The 5,591-nt window shown below is 39.6% G+C and overlaps 1 long non-coding RNA gene across 2 annotated transcripts in view; it reads right to left on the bottom strand.

Moving 5' to 3' along the window:
* Positions 1-643: 643 nt before the first annotated feature.
* LOC118177062 overlaps positions 644-5,591 on the bottom strand; it is a 7,677-nt gene continuing 2,729 nt past the window's right edge. Inside the window, exons 2-5 of one of the 2 annotated variants that reach the window (XR_004755677.1) lie at positions 3,140-3,313; positions 2,466-2,623; positions 1,699-1,796; positions 644-1,047 (exon numbers count right to left, since the gene is read on the bottom strand). This is a non-coding gene — a long non-coding RNA (uncharacterized LOC118177062). The remainder of the gene's footprint in view (positions 1,048-1,698; positions 1,797-2,465; positions 2,624-3,139; positions 3,314-5,591) is intronic. The other variant, XR_004755672.1, reaches the window with a different exon arrangement.

Raw genomic sequence — 5,591 nt, 5'->3', positions numbered from 1 at the left:
CCCGTATAAAAAGTACTTTTTCTGGTACTTTGGCTTTTAACCAGCATACCAATGGGTTCTAATATTCTGTATTCTATGTGTTTTAATTATATTTATAAATACGCCATACCCCAGAAAACTCAAATAGTCTAAAATAAGGTAACTGATATGTGAAGGTGTCCTTATTAATGAATGTATTTTCCATATTTTTCCATTCAGCAATTAATTATTCTGATGGCAATAGGTTTTCCCTCCTGTAAATTAGGATATTTCTTCTTTAATGGTTTGGAATTGCCAGTAAGGGATTAGCACTCCTGAGCTAAGGAACTGCCTTCAGGCTGCAGTTCCAGCCACAAGAGAGAGGAGTTGAAAACAGAAAGAAAAACAACCACCTCTCCTGTACCTGAGTTCACAAGGCACAGAATAATTCCCTAGGAAAGACAGGGGGTTCCATATTTTTTGACACATCAACACCAGCAGGAATGTCTCCTACCTCCTTCAGGGAAAAATTCCTGGTCTCTGTATGTGCAGCTACTTATGACAAAAAGAATACCTCACTGAACTTTGAAAGATCAATTCTGGCAGGGATTGCATGGCTATATTGCCCAATAAGTGAGTTTGTAGCATTTTTTAGATCTACTAAATATCATTAATTCATGGCTGTAAAATCTGCTAAGACTTTTTGAGGAAGGCCAATGCATATGGAAACAAGTGCAAGGTCACACTATGGAACAAATTGCTCTGACTTTCCAACAGAGACTTCTACCGAAATTTTGTTATTGAGTATCACTTGAAAATCAGATGGAAATTTGAAAGCTGGCCAATGAAAATTGAAAACCTAGCAAGCTGAGGTGCTCCCCGCCTGAGGTTACCTCCCACTCGGCAGGAGGTGCCTGCGCAGAAGCTGCGCGCAGCCCCGGCGGCTGCGGCAGAGGCTCCGCGATGACAAAGGCTCCTCCGCTAGGGGCCACTGCAGCCCCAGCCTCGCACCTCCGCCCCTGCACGAGTGGGCCGGTGGCTCTGGTTGGTACCAGATGCTTTCAACCCAACTGAGAGCTCAGAAAATTTCTAGGAAAAAAAAAAAAAATACAGTCCCCAAAGGGCCGATAGAAAATGTGAGTAACCATGTGTGCCCATAAATTTACACAAATAACCATATGCACAAACAGGGAGGACAGAAAATAAATGCCATTTTGTAGGGCTTTTTTGAGTAAAGCAGATAGCCTGTACCTGTGAACATATATCAGGGGCAGTAATTGTAAGCTGGCTTTCCAAAGTCTGCTGCAGCACGTGCTGGTGTAGCTGAGACTGGGATCTAGAAGTTCATCTTGTGTCTCAGGTTCACATCATGGTGAAATGGGAGAGTACATCAGGTTTGCCATCTATGCCAAAAAACAGACTTGAGACCCAGAACACTGGAGCTCATCGCTGTGCACTGCAAATGGGGAGTAACTTCTTATGTGGGACATATTTTTACATTGAAATATAAGGGAAAAAGATTAAAAGGGAATTTAGTTAAAGGACAGTTCCTTCAAACACAGGTCAGAATGTTGCCCGTGAAAAATAAATAAATCAATAAATAGATAGATAGGGAGATAAATAAATAAATAAATAAATAAATAAATAAATAAACGTTTATTTGTTTAGATGTAAACCTAACCCTGCATCCAAATGCCACTTAAGTCCTTTACAGGACGCAAGGACTTTTGAAGAACCTACATCAAATGAAAATCCATGACCTGTAGAGCTTTTCACACCAAGGTTGGTAGCAGTTGTGGTAACATTTATTCCACCCATCAAAAGAAGCCACCTAAGAACTAGAAAAGATATTAAATTGAGATGCAGTTATAAGAAACCAATGAAAGCTGTCTTCCCATGGATTTGTGTCAGGTAGGTGAGAACACGCTTCAATTTTTCCCAAAGTGATGGCATTCAGAAAGCACCTTCCCAGCAGACATCAGATTCTCTGATGCCTTATAGCAGCTCATGCTGCAGCTTTTCTCTCAAGTGAATGAAAAGAGTTCCCTACTCTTTCCAGCCACCTATCCTTTGATAATCCAGAGGTTCTCTGGAAGGTCTTCGGCCTTGTGTCTAATCACACTAAGTGGGACCCGCAGTCACAGTCAGATCAAACTATCTACTGACTAGTTTCTTAAGCAGGCTACAGGTAAGTGGCACAGAACCCAGACACTACAATGTGTTTTTATAGGTAAATAACAAGTGGGGTAGTGGGTTGGGTTTTTTAACGGAACTGGAAAATGTTTTCAGAAATCCTTTCCTTTCTCCAGCCACAAATGAAATGGGGAAAAATGGAAATAACATTTTCTTCTGTACTTTTAATCACTTTCTCTCCTATCCCACTGGCACATACTTAAAATTGTAGGTTTATATACCTGTACCTTGTGAGTCTGATTTGTGCTAGAGAAGAAATGTAGTTATTTAATAGATCTAAGGTTCACAAGATGTCAACATAAGAGAATAACTACCTGAAGGACTACGGCCTTAATATCAGACCTCATTCATTGTTATTCTATGCAGGCAGAAATGATCTCTGGATCAGCAGTGACATCAGACCCAGCAACAGGGGATCTCCAGTTAATAGAGGATGAAATAGTCACTTCTTCACTGTGTCTTTGTTCTCCCTCTTCTACCCTCAAATCATATTTAACAAGTACATTTTTGTAGGTGGCTTAAACCAATCCAAAGTCCTATCAAAGGTGAAAAGTTTCTCACTCTCCTCCTAAACCCAAGCTATAGGGCTGAGCCCCTGCTTATAGTCAGCACCACCATTCACACAGTTGTGCAATGACCTACAGCAGCTCAGATCCAGCTGAGAATCAAGACCATAACACATTCCCCCACCAAAAACCTTTCAGCCAGATCAGATCTTCCCTCTGCACCTTCATGCAATTATGTAGTTGTTCACATCCAGACAAGGAAGGGCACGGGGACACACAGATGAAAGCAGGGGCAGTGGGATTACTCCATTTAGCAATACCACCATAGGCTGGCTCTAACTGCATAAACATTCTGACTTGTACGGTTTCTGACTCAAGATGAGAGGTAAGTGACAGTAATAACAATAGATATTATTACGTTGATTTAAAACTTCATCCCAGTTTTTGCCTTTCTCACTCTGGTATATTATTACCTCTATTACCTGTTACAGTCTTGTAGTTCCTGTGATTGAACCGCTGCTATATGCACAGCACAGTAATTCCCAGGGACATATCTGATTCCAAAGGAGTGAGATAAGAAGAGCAGTTAATGGATTTCCTTACTAGCTCATTTTTTAAATGGTTACTGGTGGTTTCCATTTTCCTTTGTCATATTCCTATAGATGAAAAAAAGAAAGAGAGAAGAAAAAAAAAAAAAAAAAAAAAAGAAGTCCACGAATGCTACAACTCTCACAGCTAGATTTAGTTAAAAACTGTGAATATCTCAGTGGTATTCAATAAATTTTAGTTGTTTCACACTAGGGATGTTTATTCCACATAAAAAAAAAGGGGGAGGGGGGAGGGGCATGTTCTCATTTCAGGCTGCCTAAAACAATTTGACTAACTTGGGCTAAAGTAGCAAGGGAGTGAGGTTGGAACAGAAGCTAACAGGCACCCTAGGGCTGAAGCCACACTGCTCAAATTAAAATCCACATTGTAAGAATAACTTCACAATTCTAACCTGCGGTTGGAACGTACTTCTTCCACTGTATTTTGGAGAAAAAAAAAAAAAAAAAAAAAAAAAAAGGAGATATAACAACTGAAGGCAGCCCCTTGTCCTAGACAGAGATCACCTGAAAGACTTAATCTCCATATCTGTTATTATTATTATATGAACTTAGCTAAAATTATTTTCCATTTGAAAATCTCAATTTTAGATTTCTTCTTCATCTAAATTCTGTACATACTACATCAACCTGTTGTGATAGAGATTAAACTGTAAAATGTTTAATGTTTAAGTAGTTGAAAGAAAAAAATATGTATGCAGATTGTATGCATTTATGTGCTTTCTTTGCATATGCATTTCTAGCCAGCTAGGAAGCTGCAGCATCCTCCTGTAGTGGCAAGGCAGTACAAGGGAGTGCTCAGGCACCCTCCAGCTTCAGCTTGAAGCTCTGGTGGACTCTGCACCTTCTAAAGAGAAAGAAGGGCATGTTGCCACCTAGTTAAAACAGACTCCTGCACCCATCAACCAAAAGTGTCCGGGTGGCTTTTAAACAGCAGGCTGAGACCTCTGCAACATTACAAGCAGACCAGAATAGTAACCAGAACAGCAAAAGAAATTTGTTCCAATATTCTGATTTCAGGATGTCAGTAGCAACACACATTGGACTTTCACTGCTCTTGAAGGACGACCAAAGCTCTCCTACATCCCTTTCCCATGGTGTCTCAGAGATACCCAAACCAAAGTGGAGCTCTCATGTTTGGAGGATTAACTCTCGGCAAGACAGATAAAGGATTACGCTTAGATGGATTACGATTACTTGTTAATCACTTGTTAATCACTTTTGCTCAGTGCTTTGCCTAGAATTGAGAGAAACACACAGGCAGGCATTTAATGTTTGTGATAACCAGAAGCCAACGCAACAGTTTCCTGGAGAGTTTTTGTGTGGGTAGATATTTGGATTTATATATGCACATTTACTGCTTATAAAGCTGCCTGAAGATATACAGAAACATTCACTAAAATGGTGTAGCTTCAAATTTTCCAGAAACTGTTCAGCAAGAACTCACAAAAAAGGTGATTTTGCATGACTAAATATGGGTGTTTTTAACATGTACTTTAAGGATATGAGATACAAAAAATAGCATCGACCTCTACAGATTGGAGGTCTTTTATCACATTCTTGTATTAGCCACCTACATATGATTAATCAGATCTTAAATGCAGTTGACCATGTTAACCAGATTTCCCCTGAGTACCAGAGAGTTAGATGATTAGATGATTAGCTCAGACACATTTTGGATGATAAAAGATTAATATTCAGGATTAATATTCATTTCCTTTATTTTCAATCTTAAACTGCCAAAGGATCTAAGGATATTCTAGATTTTTGGAGGGGGGGCAACAACTGTTTTTTGTTTTGTTTTGTTTTCCTGCTGTACCACTGCTTGAAAGAGGACTTTCTTAAATGCACTCTCACCAAGGCATTCCTAGTTCAGCATTATACTCATTTGGCCATTCAGGACAGTGAATGGGAAAGATTACACAGGAGTTCAGTAATTTACTCTTAATGCAGAGGTTAAACACCCCTTCAGTCCAGAGGAAACCTCTATTAATGCTTTGAGAAAGGCCATAAAGGGAACGTGAAATGCAATACATACAGTTCAAAGAGAGCACAATTCCGTTCCATTACAAATTATACTGTTCTTTGGATTTCTTTTGTCCTACAAAACAGACTACTTCTTACAATCAATCTGCAATGCCTATCTTCACTTATTGAAGCTAAAATCTACCTTCATGCTCAGCAAAATGGCAAAATGGTAAGGAGACACTCCTACACTATAAAGACATAAAGTCAATAATGACAGAGAGAGAATAAAAAAAAAAAAATGCACACACAGAAGGACGGAGGGAAGGGAAGGGAAGGGAAGGGAAGGGAAGGGAAGGGAAGG

The sequence above is a fragment of the Oxyura jamaicensis genome, chromosome 1, assembly GCF_011077185.1.
Source record: "Oxyura jamaicensis isolate SHBP4307 breed ruddy duck chromosome 1, BPBGC_Ojam_1.0, whole genome shotgun sequence".
Classification (NCBI taxonomy): domain Eukaryota; kingdom Metazoa; phylum Chordata; class Aves; order Anseriformes; family Anatidae; genus Oxyura; species Oxyura jamaicensis.
The sequence above is the reverse complement of the archived record's forward strand: the minus strand, read 5'-3'. Positions and strand labels throughout refer to the sequence as shown.